The following is a 12,695-nucleotide window of genomic DNA, read 5'->3' as shown; positions in this document are numbered from 1 at the left end:
GTTTAGAGCATAAGCAATGATGCAAATTTAGTAACGGATAAAAGTAAAAATCAATGCGAAGTGCAACACTAAGATTAGATTGATGGGGAACGTTGCATGAAAATCAAAAAAATTCCTACGAACACCCAAGATCTAATCTAGGAGACGTATAGCAACGAGAGGGGAGTGTGTCTACACACCCTTATAGACCGAAAGTGTTAGCGTCGTAACGCGGTTGATGTAGTCATACTCTTGACGATCCAATCGCGATCCAATCCGATCTAGTGCTGAACGGACGGCACCTCCGAGATTAACACACATATGGCTCGGCGGCGTCCAACAAGCGAGGGAGAGGACGTAGATGAGATCCGAACCAACACGACGGCGTGGTGGTGGTGGTGGCAGCGGAATTCCGGCAAGACTTCGCCAAGCGCGTATCGGAGAATATAGAGGGGTAACGGGAGGGAGACGGGGCAAGCGTGGAAGCCTTGCTGTCCCCAATGCCTCCCCATCTTTTCATAGGCATGGAGGGGGCTGGTGCTACTTCTTGAGATTGTGTTGGTTTTTCCCTTGAAGAGGAAAGAGTGATGCAACAAAGTAGATATAAGCATTTCCCTTAGTTGAGAACCAAGGTATCAATCCAGTAGGAGGAACACACAAGTCACCAATGATTGCACCTACACAAACAAACAAATACTTGCACCCAACGCGATAAAGGGGTTGTCAATTCCTTCACGGTTACTTGCAAGGATGAGATGCGATAGTGATAGATATAAAAGATAAGTAAAAGTGCAAAATAAAATAAAGGTAAATAAATTGCAGCAAGGTATTTTGTGTTTTTGATTTTATAGATCTAAAAATAATATGATAAAAATAGACCCGGGGGCCCTAGTTTTCACTAGAGGCTTCTCTCTTGAAAGAAAGCATACGGTGGGTAAACAAATTATTGTTGAACAATTGATAGAAAAGCAAATAATTATGATGATATCTAAGGCAATGATCATGAATATAGGCATCACATCCGTGACAAGTAGACCGACTCCTGCCTGCATCTACTACTATTACTCCACACATCGACCGCTATCCAACATGCATCTAGTGTATTAAGTTAACAAGAATGGAGTAACACCTTAAGCAAGATAACATGATGTAGAGGGATAGATCCAAACAATATGAACAAACCCCATCTTTTTATCCTTAATGCCAACAATACTATACGTGTCATGTCCCTTTCTGTCACTGGGATTGAGCACCGCAAGATTGAACCCAATACAAAGCACCTCTCCCATTGCAAGAAAAATCAATCTAATTGGCCAAACCAAATCAATAGATCGGAGAGAAATACAAAGCTATCTTAATCATGCATAAAAGAGTTCAGAAAAGACTCAAGTAATATTCATAGATAATTGAGGGAGTCCTGGATTATGGGGTCCTCGGGCGTCCGAGCTGTGTAGCATGGGCCGGACTGATGGGCCGTGAAAATACAAGATAGAAGGCCTTCCCCGTGTCCGGATGGGACTCTCCCTTGCGTGGGTGACAAGCTTGACGTCCGGATGTGTAGTTTCCTTCCTCTGTAAACCGACTTTGTATAATCCTAGGCCCCTCCGGTGTCTATATAAACCGGAGGGTTTAGTCCATAGAGGCTATCACAAATCATATAGGCTAGACATCTAGGGTTTAGCCATTACGATCTCAAGGTAGATCAACTCTTGTAACCCCTATACTCATCAAAGTCAATCAAGCAGGAAGTAGGGTATTACCTCCATTAAGTGGGCCCGAATCTGGGTAAACATCGCATCCCCTGTCTCCTGTTACCTTCGATCCTCAGACGCACAGTTCGGGACCCCCTACCCGAGATCAGCCGGTTTTGACACCGACATTGCTGCTTTCATTGAGAGTTCCGCTGTGTCGTCGACGGCGGGATCGATGGCTCGCCTTGTCATTAACGACAACATTACCTCTGGAGGGGCCCTAGCTCCTGAACAGGTCCTCCAGCTCGGCGGTTTCACCATGGGCACCCACGCGGCCATTAAGCCAAAGGTAGCCCTCGAAACCGCTAAACATCGTCTTCACATCGGCCTTGAACACCCCGAAAAGATGGATCCAACAGATGTCTCGTCCTTAAACGAGCTACTAGATCGCATCGCCGCCCTGGGAGTGGAAACAGACTATGATTGGATTGGGCTTAAACCCGATCAGAGGGAAATCAGGTCCTTGCCGATCACCCATCTGGCGGCGGTCGTGGAGGAACAAGCCGAGAATACTTCTCCCCTAAGTTAAGAACAAGCTATGTTCGTATTTCCGAGTCCTGCGAGCTGGATACCCATCTTCGGGAAGAGACCTTATGTCCTCTGAACATAGAACCAGGCGCTGAGCCCAAAGGCCGCCAGGACACTCCGGATCCTGGGCCGGCAACCTCGCGAATTCTTCAAATTCCGGATGCAATAGCTGGTCGAGGTTCGGATTTTAACCCGCCCACCCACCACAAGCAATATTCCCCAAGCAATTCAGGTCCTCCAGATGTACGTGACTTAATGTATGTACGACAGCAACCTGAGGAAACGGTCCATCACTTTTGGGCCAGATTCCTCCTTGTTAAAACCAAGATCAAGGATTGCTGCGACGACGACGCGGTTTCAGTATTTTGCCGCAACTGTACGGACGAGGGAATCCTTAACGCCCTCAACGGCCGCCGCATACTGCACTTTGCAGATTTAGCACACATCATACAGAAGTACTGCGCAATGGAAGCACCCGGAAGGCCCAGACAGCTCGGTGGGAACCGCCCGCCTTCAAGCAGCCCACCGGACGGACAAAAAGGATGCACCCTTACGGGGCACCTGACTATCAACTCATGGACAAAAAAGTCAAGCCCTTCATGGGACACAGAACTGTCCTTGAGGACCTGCTCGACAAACCCTGTCAGATACATACGACGTCGATTACCGAACCAACACATAGCCTTTGGGCATGTTGGGTACTCCGGCAGGTGGCTAAGAGCGGCGAGGCCATCCTCATTAACATTATTCCAGAGAGGCACTCTTCGGAGGATGCTGATCTCAACGTTTTTACGATCTTCGAGACCTTTTCTTCCAACAACCGGCGCAAAAGGGCATTATGCGACCTTGCCGAAGTCAGCCAGGTAGCCGCAATAAATCCTTGGAACGACATAGCGATAACTTTCACCGCCAATGACGAGCCAAGGGCCAGATCAGTCCGAGCACCAGCCGCCTTGGTCTTAAACCCAATAGTGGACAGCTTTCGGCTCACCAAAGTGCTCATGGACGGCGGCAGCGGACTGAACCTCATCTACGAAGATACGCTCCAAAAATGCAGATGGACAAAAGTCGCATTGAGCAAAGCGGCACCACTTTCCGAGGCATTGTCCCCAGTCGAGAAGCACGAAGCTCGGGGAAGATCAAACTCAACGTCGTATTCGGCACGCCGGAGAACTACAGGTCCGAAGAGTTACTCTTCCACGTGGCACCTTTTAACAGCGGACATCACACCCTGTTAGGGCGAGACGCATTCACACGCTTTCAAGCCATACCCCATTACGGGTACATGAAGCTCAAAATGCCAGGGCCCAATGAAGTTATCACTATCACTAGTGATCCGGATATAGCACTCCGCACTGAAAACAAAACTGCATCCCTGGCCCTCGAGGCACTATCCGAGGCCCTCGCGGCCGAGGAACTAACCACTCTGCGCTCTATAGTGGACAAGGACGATGTAATCCTCGACAAGAGGCCCAAATCCACTTCCTTCAAGCCAGTAAACGAAATAGTCAAATTTCAAGTACACCCAACGGATCCTAATGAAACATCAGCGATTGGAGCACAGCTGGATCCAACGGTCGACGCCGCTCTAAGACCGTTTCAGCACGAGAATTGGGACATCTTTGCCTGGCATCCTTCAGATATGCCAGGAATCCCATGCAGACTGGCCAAACACAGCCTCAACATAATTAAGGGGTTCAAACTAGTCAAATAAACGCTGCGGCAATTTTCTGAACCCAAGCGACAAGCTATGGGGGAGGAGCTAGCCAAACGACTTGAAGCCGGGTTCATCAAAGAGATCAAACACCCGGACTGGCTAGCAAACCTGGTCATGGTGCCAAAGAAGGACAAATCCTGGCGCCTTTGTGTTGATTTCAAAGACCTTAACAAGGCCTGCCCTAAGGACCCCTTCCCGTTGCCCCGCATTGACCAAATCATTGACGCAATTGCAGGACACGATTCACTGTGCTTCCTCGACGCATACTCCTGACACCATCAAATTAAGATGAAGGAATCCGATCAGGCCGCAACGACATTCATTACTCCGTATGGGCCTTTCTGCTTCAACACTATGCCTTTCGGACTAAAAAATGCCGGCGCCACTTACCAACGCATGATTCAAACATGCCTGGAAAAACAAATTGGCAAGATGGTGGAGGCATATGTAGATGATGTAGTCATCAAAACTAAACATGTCGAATCATTGGTGGACGACTTAAGCCTTACATTCGACAACCTCCGGACATACGACATACGGCTCAATCCGGAAAAATGCGTTTTCGGCGTTCCGGCCGGAAAGCTGCTCTGGTTCATTGTTTCCAATAGAGGAATCGAAGCAAATCCGGCCAAAATCCAAGCCCTGTCACAATTGGCAACGCCAACAGACCTAAAGCAGGTCCAAAAACTAGTTGGGTGCGTGGTAGCCTTGAGCCGCGTTATCTCCAGATTGGGAGAAAAGGCACTGCCGCTCTATCGCCTGCTCCGACGTACCGACCACTTTGAGTGGACGGATGCGGCAACATCCGGGTTGGAAGAAATAAAAACTTTGTTAGCAAACAACCCAATCCTTGCCGCGCCGAACATCGGCGAACCTATGCTGCTGTACATATCAGCAACTCACCAGGTGGTGAGCGCTGTGCTCGTCGTCAAACGAGAGGAGGGACACAAATTCCCACTCCAAAAACCAGTATACTACATATCTGCGGTCCTCACACCATGCGAACCCCGATACCCGCACTATCAAAAGATAGCGTATGCGGTTTTCATGGCATCTCGGAAGCTGTGGCACTACTTTCAAGAGTGCTCGATCACGGTGGCCTATGAGGTACCACTCAATGACTTCATAAATAATCGAGACGCCACCGGCCGGATTGCCAAATGGGCTATTGAGCTCTTACCATTTGAAATAACATACAAGCCACGCCGAGCTATTAAATCTCAGGTGTTGGCCGACTTTGTCGCCGAATGGATAGAAGCCGAACTCCCTAAAGAGTACGGCACATACTCCAACTGGGTGATGTACTTCGACGACTCCAAAATGTTAGCCGGATTGGGGGCTGGTGTCATCCTAACATCCCCTACAGGGGACACGGTTCGTTATGTATTACAAATCATGTATACAGACTCCAATAACGCGACCGAATATGAGGCACTACTGCATGGTCTCCGGATGGCCGTTTCTATGGGCATACAACGCCTCGAGGTGCGTGGGGATTCGAATCTCGCGATATCTCAAATAAATGAAGAATTCGATGCAAAAGATCCAAAGATGGCGGCCTACCGCAACGCCGTACTCAAAATATCAGCTCGGTTTGAGAGCTCGAGTTTCATCATGTGGCTCGAGACAGTAATCAAGCAGTGGACATCCTTGCTCGAATGGGCACTAAACGCAACCCCGTCCCGCCTAACACCTTTGTGGAAAGGCTTTTCAAGCCATCCGTGGTATGGCAGGACGAGAGCGGAAATACCATTCCGGCACCGATCACACCCCCGGATGCCGAACACGACCCGGATATCATCGGGGGCTCGGGCACCGAACCAACGCCTTCTGCCCATGTAATGATGACGGTAATCGCTCCATGAACCGAACCCTTCTTAGTCTACCTTAATAGGCAGGAGCTTCCTGATGACCAGAACGAGGCCCGTCGCATAGTTCGACGTTCTAAGGCCTACAAAGTTCACGAAGGAGAACTCTACAAGAAAAGCACTACTGGAGTTCTTCAAAGATGTATCTCCGAGGAGGAGGGGCAGCAGCTCTTGGCCGAAATACATGCTGGCCTCGGCGGCCATCATGCCGCAGCTCGGGCCCTCGTAAGTAAGGCCTTCTGTACAGGTTTCTTTTGGCCCACGGCCCGAGCAGATGCACAGGCGCTCATATAGCGCTGTGTCGGGTGCCAGCCTTTTGCCAATCAAAGCCATATGCCGCCCACAGCCCTAAGAACAATCCCCATTACCTGGCCTTTCACGGTCTGGGGGCTAGATATGGTTGGACCCCTTAAAGGGGGAAGCCATAAGAAGAAATATTTACTGGTTATGGTGGATAAATTCACTAAGTGGATAGAGGCTAAACCAGTAAAAACGGCTGAGTCCGGACCGGTGATAGATTTTATCTCCAGTGTTGTACATCATTATGGTGTCCCACATAGCATTATTACTGACAACGGCTCTAACTTCACAGCCGATGAGGTGAAAAACTGGTGTGCTAATCTGGGTATCAAGCTCGATTACACCTCCGTATATCACCCTCAAACAAACGGTCAAGTTGAACGGGCCAATGGCCTGATAATGAGTGGCATCAAACCCAGACTAGTGCGATCCCTAAAGGAGTTGGATAAACACTGGGTCGAGGAGCTCGACTCCGTACTCTGGGGGCTGCGGACCACGCCCAACCGCACGACCGGATACACACCGTTCCTCATGGTGTACGTAGCAGAGGCTGTCTTGCCCTGCGACATTATTCATGACTCACCTCGAGTGCGCATGTATGAAGAGAGAGAGGCCGAGCTCGATCGGCAGGACGACTTAGATGGCCTGGAGGAGGAGTGTGATGTCGCAAAAGCCCGTTCCGCATTCTACCAACAACAAGCTCGAATATACCAAAGCAGGGAAGTGCGGGCAAAGACTTATAACGTCGGTGAGCTCGTTTTGTGCCTCCCAGAGAAGAAAAGGACAAAATCAAACCAAAATGGGAAGGTCCCTTCATTATAGATGAAGTTCTCACTGGAGGAGCCTACCGCCTTCGTAATGCATTGGATAATCGCTTAGAGCGGAACCCTTGGAACGCTGCCCGGGTCCGAAGATTCTATGCATAAATCCGGCCATGCTTCTTATTCGTTCTTTTTTCTCCTTTTCAATTTTTTTCCTTTTTTCATTTTCACGTTTCCCATGGTGTGTTCGGATAAGCCGAACATTTGAGGGGTAAACATCCTTAAATGTACTCACCCCACCATGACTGGGGGGCTTCTATAAGTAGAGCTTATTATTATATCAAGCCTAGAGCTCACAATATATGTGTCGTTTGCGGATATATATATCCCTTTTTGCCATTATATGCACCTCTGTGACTTAAGTTTTTGCCAAGCTTGGTTGCCTTGCTCCTGTGCTTATGTCCTACGTTCCCGATTGTTCAGCTAGGGGCATAAAGGGAGCACCTCTGCGATTGTTACAACCGGGTTATTCAGACATATACCTCAGACGGGTGAAGCCGAAAGCTAGCGTTCTTAAGGGAATAATTGGCCGGCACTTAAACGACAGATTGTTGCCATATTGCAACCATTTTAAGCACCGCGAGACAGTTTTTCCGTATTACGGACCTCATGCCCCGACAAGTGTGATCATAATATGCCGACCCAAGGAAAGGAACCCTTAACGGAACTAGTTTCCTTGGAAGATGTTTCTTACATACGTAATATAACATACATCCCGAACTCGAATTTTTTGTCTGTTCGAGCACAATGACTGGGTTGCCTGGTTTCCGAATAAATACTTCCTTTTGTCTTAAGTATACGGAAACACTCCACCATTTTGGTCCGGAGGTTAAAGCTGAAAGCCTGCGATGACAAAATCATTTCAAATGTTCGGATCAAACCAAAGGTTGATCATAAATGTACATTGATACATTAAGTCAAGAACCTATTCCTTCTCTATTCCGTCTATAAGGCTGTCTAATCTACAGTCTTCCTGTGAATATTTCGCATCAATCATTACTTGATCATAGACCAAATTTAAAGGGATTTCCTTCCCATCTGGTCCCTGTGGTCCTACTCGAGCCATATGATTCGGGTCCAGTTTAGTGAAGCGTGTCTTCACCATGGCCCAGGCTTCTCGTGCGCCTTCATGGCGAGCAGACATCTTCCATAGCTCGAATCGGCGCCGGGCACCTTTGAACAGGTTTGCCAGGCCCTCCATACTTTCTGGAGGGGTATCAGATGGCCATAACGCCTTCACCATACTCCTCATGGCCTTCCGGGCCCGAGCATGCATGGCGGACAACTCCTTTAGAACGTCGCCTTGAAATCCGGATGCTTCCTCTTCCGGCCGACCAGTTAACAGACCTGTAGCAACAAAGTCATGATATTCCGTATTATGGGCTAAACATGAGCACCTATGGTGGTTCTAAATAAGAGTGAAAGACATACCGAACATGCCGCCCTTCAGTTTTTTATTTTCCCTCTGAACGGCCGATAGCCGAGCCTTCAAGCTCTTTGTCTCGTCGGACTGTTTGTCTTTTTCCTCCTCAAGTTTTTTCTCCCTAGATGCGCCCGTCGCGATCTCTTTCAAATCCGCTAGTTCGGCGGTGATCGCATTCAGTTGCGTCTGGTTTTTGTTCAGCTCCTGGACTAGCATAGTGTTCTTTTCTTTCAGAACCTGCAAAAATTATTGATCCTTAAATTGGTTTGCTTCACCGTTTCAAGTCTCGGGGGCTACTGGCATATGACCATACAATTTGCATCAGATTTTACCTGTATATCCTTCGAGAACAACTAAATGACTCCGGCAAGTCCGTCTCGAGCGGCTTGGAAATATGCATCCACCGAATTCAGTGCGGCAAACTCTTGTTCGGAGCACGCATAGCCTTCTTTAATCGACAGTGATTCGTCACGCTCTCCAATTCGGAATTCATGACTGATATGTCATCCGAATCCTCTTGAGGAACCAAAACGGGCATTGCATCGGCTCGCGTGCTAGTTGACGAATCCGACGCCGGATTAGCAGACATTTGGCTAATCGGACGTTTTCCCATAGTCTGCCGCGTACTCCTCCTAATGACAAGGATAAAGACGGAGACTTTTAATAATCCAGACTCATGCCTAGGCATGCATTAAGGCATATGTACCTCTTGGAAGCCTGTGAGTTCTCTGTAGTATTCCCGGTCTCTTTTTGTTTCGAACGACGGCCTTGTGTAGGGGCCGCCTTTGAGGAGATATGGTCCCTAGAGCGCCGATCCTGTTAAAATCTGGATCAGTACAACGGGTAGAGATGCAGATAAGGAACTTCTTTTAAGAAGCCTCCGGATACTCACGATGCATAATGGATAAAGGCGAGGGTAGTCGGCGGTGATGGCCACTTCCGAACCGTCAAGGCTCGATTGATAGAATACCCCGTCATCAAATTCTATATATATGTCTGGATCCTCGCAAAAGCCAAGATCCTCATCTCGATTATGATCCTCTAGCTGGGGATCAGGGCATTGGATGTCTTCGGTCATCCTTCTCCATGACTGTTGATGGCAACAACAAGCAGATTCGATTAGTGACTGCAATACAATAAAATAAGCACAAACGATCGAGATATTACCCATTCAATAGGGGTGTACATAGAATAAGCCTGCCGACAGTTTAACCGGAGCGGGACACGTCGTCTTCTTTGTTATAGCACCATAAGGGAGTTACTCTGGATTGAAGAGATTGAACACACCTCTTTATTGTAATAGCCATGACCTCGACTATCGAGAGCTTGGTATGGGCTAGCAACCTGACCTTTTTGACCAACCTCTTAATCTCTGCACTATCCTCTTCATTGGGACTGCAGGGACGCCAGTTGAGGCGCTTCTTTAAAGGAGCACTGGAAAATTCTGGGAGGCCACTACGAACTGAGTCCGGCAGTGGGACGTCATCCACATAGAACCATTCCAAAGACCACTGCGGGTATACCTCTTTAGGTGTTCCTACGAGGTATTCGGATCCGGCTATACGCCATACTTCGGCACCGCCCACCTCAAATATAGAACCTCCTCGGTGGCGGGGAACGAGACAGAAGAACTTCCTCCATAATTCAAAATGGGCCTCAATACCCAAAAATAGCTCGCAGAGGGCGACAAAAGCCTGAGATGTGCAAAATCGAACCTGGGGTGAGGTTGTGTAGTTCGATGCCATAAAACTCCAATAACCCCCTGAGAAAGGGATGGATTGGAAATCCTAGGCCCCGCAACAAGAATGAGACGAAGCACACCCTTTCCTCCTTATTGGGGTTGGGGAAATTCTCAGCCACCGCGTCGTTGCCCACTGAATACAATCCCGCTCGAACGGAGACTTGATCCGTGGGGGGGGGGGGGGGTAGCCTTGCGTCTGGAGCCGGCTTAACTGAAGATGAGGCACGGAGCAACTCTGCCAATTGCCCTCTTGAGGGCCATGGGGGCATGAAGAAGAGCCTGGGGCGCTTGTCATGGTGGAAAGCTTTGCTCGTGGCTGGACTTGGCGATTTTCTTGGGATGTCATTTGGATATCTGTATCACCTTATATAGATGCCATCCGAGCGTGGTAAAGGACTCATTTGCAAAAAAGCATGGATCGTTCATATTCACTCGGCGCACGGAAATCGAAGTGTCAACAGGGGGGAATCGTAAAAGGCATAAAGATTATCACCAGATTGTCATCAGTCCGGATTATAATGAAGAACCCGCCTTGCAAAGCCGCAGACATGAGCCGAATATTACGTCGTCATTGAAGGCAAGTTCGGGGGCTACTGAGGGAGTCCTGGATTATGGGGTCCTCGGGCGTCCGGGCTGTGTAGCATGGGCCGGACTGATGGGCCGTGAAGATACAAGATAGAAGGCCTTCCCCCGTGTCTGGATGGGACTCTCCCTTGCGTGGGTGACAAGCTTGACGTCCGGATGTGTAGTTTCCTTCCTCTATAAACCGACTTTGTATAACCCTAGGCCCCTCCGGTGTCTATATAAGCCGGAGGGTTTAGTCCGTAGAGGCTATCACAAATCATATAGGCTAGACATCTAGGGTTTAGCCATTACGATCTCGAGGTAGATCAACTCTTGTAACCCCTATACTCATCAAAGTCAATCAAGCAGGAAGTAGGGTATTACCTCCATTAAGAGGGCCTGAACCTGGGTAAACATCGCGTCCCCTGTCTCCTATTACCTTCGATCCTCAGACGCACAGTTCGGGACCCCCTACCCGAGATCAGCTGATTTTGACACCGACAATAATCTAATCATAAACCCACAATTCATCGGATCTCAAGAAACGCACCGCAAAAGAAGATTACATCGAATAGATCTCCAAGAACATCGAGGAGAACATTGTATTGAAGATTAAAGAGAGAGAAGAAGTCATCTGGCTACTAGCTATGGACCTTAGGTCTGTGGTAAACTACACTCACATCATCGGAAGTTTAGCAAGGTTGATGTAGAAGCCCTCCATGGTCGAATCCCCCTCCGACAGAGTATCGAAAAAGGCCTCCATATGGGATCTCGTGGTTCTGGAACTTGTGGCGGCTTGGTGTGCCCTCTAGTCTACTGGGAATATTTGAGTATTTATAGAAGAAGAATTAGGGCTAGAGGAGCCATAGGGGGCCCACAAGCTTGGGGGGCGCCCCCCTAAGGCGCACCCTCCGAGCTTGTCGCTGCCTCGTGGCCCTTTTAGCCTCCCCCCGAAGCTTCTAGGGTGTCTTGTGGTCCAAGAAAAATCATCAAAAAGTTTCATACCGTTTGGACTCCGTTTGGTATTGATTTTCTGTAAAGACAAAAACAAGGAAAAAACAACAACTGACACTTGGCACTAGGTTAATAGGTTAGTCCCAAAGAATGATATAAATAGCTTAATAATGCATATGAAACATCCAAGATTGATAATATAATAGCATGGAACAAAAAAAATAGATACGTAGGAGACGTATCAAGCACCCCCAAGCTTAATTCCTGCTCGTCCCCGAGTAGGTAAATGATAAAAACAGAATTTTTGATGTGGAATGCTACCTAACATGTTTATCATGTAATCTTTCTTTATGTGGCATGAATATTCAGATCCGTAAGATTCAAAACAAAAGTTTAATATTGACATAAAAACAATAATACTTCAAGCATGCTAAAAAGCAATCATGTCTTTTCAAAATATAATGGCTAAAGAAAGTTATCCCTACAAAATCATATAGTCTTGTCATGCTCCATCTTCTTAACACAAAGTATTTATCATGCACAACCCCATTGACAAGCCAATCAATTGGTTCATACTTTTTAATGCGCTTCAGCTTTTTCAACTCTCATGCAATACATGAGCATGATCAATGGATATAGCACTATGGGTGGAATAAAATATGATGTTGGAGGTTGTGTGGAGAATACAAAAAAGGAGAAAGTCTTGACGAGGCTAATCAACGGGCTATGGAGATGCCCATCAATTGATGTCAATACAAGGAGTAGGGATTGCCATGCAACAAATGCACTAGAGCTATAAGTGTATGAAAGCTCAAAAGAAAACTAAGTGGGTGTGCATCCAACTTGCTTGCTCATGAAGACCTCGGGCATTTGAGGAAGCCCATCATTGGAATATACAAGCCAAGTCTATAATGAAAAGTTCCCACTAGTAATATATAAAAGTGAAAAAATAGGAGACTCTCTATCATGAAGAACATGGTGCTACTTTGAAGCACAAGTGTGGAAAAGGATAATAACATTGTCCCTTCTCTCTTTTTCTCTCATTTTTT

This window comes from Aegilops tauschii, chromosome 3 (assembly GCF_002575655.3).
Source record: "Aegilops tauschii subsp. strangulata cultivar AL8/78 chromosome 3, Aet v6.0, whole genome shotgun sequence".
Lineage (NCBI taxonomy): Eukaryota > Viridiplantae > Streptophyta > Magnoliopsida > Poales > Poaceae > Aegilops > Aegilops tauschii.
This window is presented reverse-complemented; position numbering follows the sequence as displayed.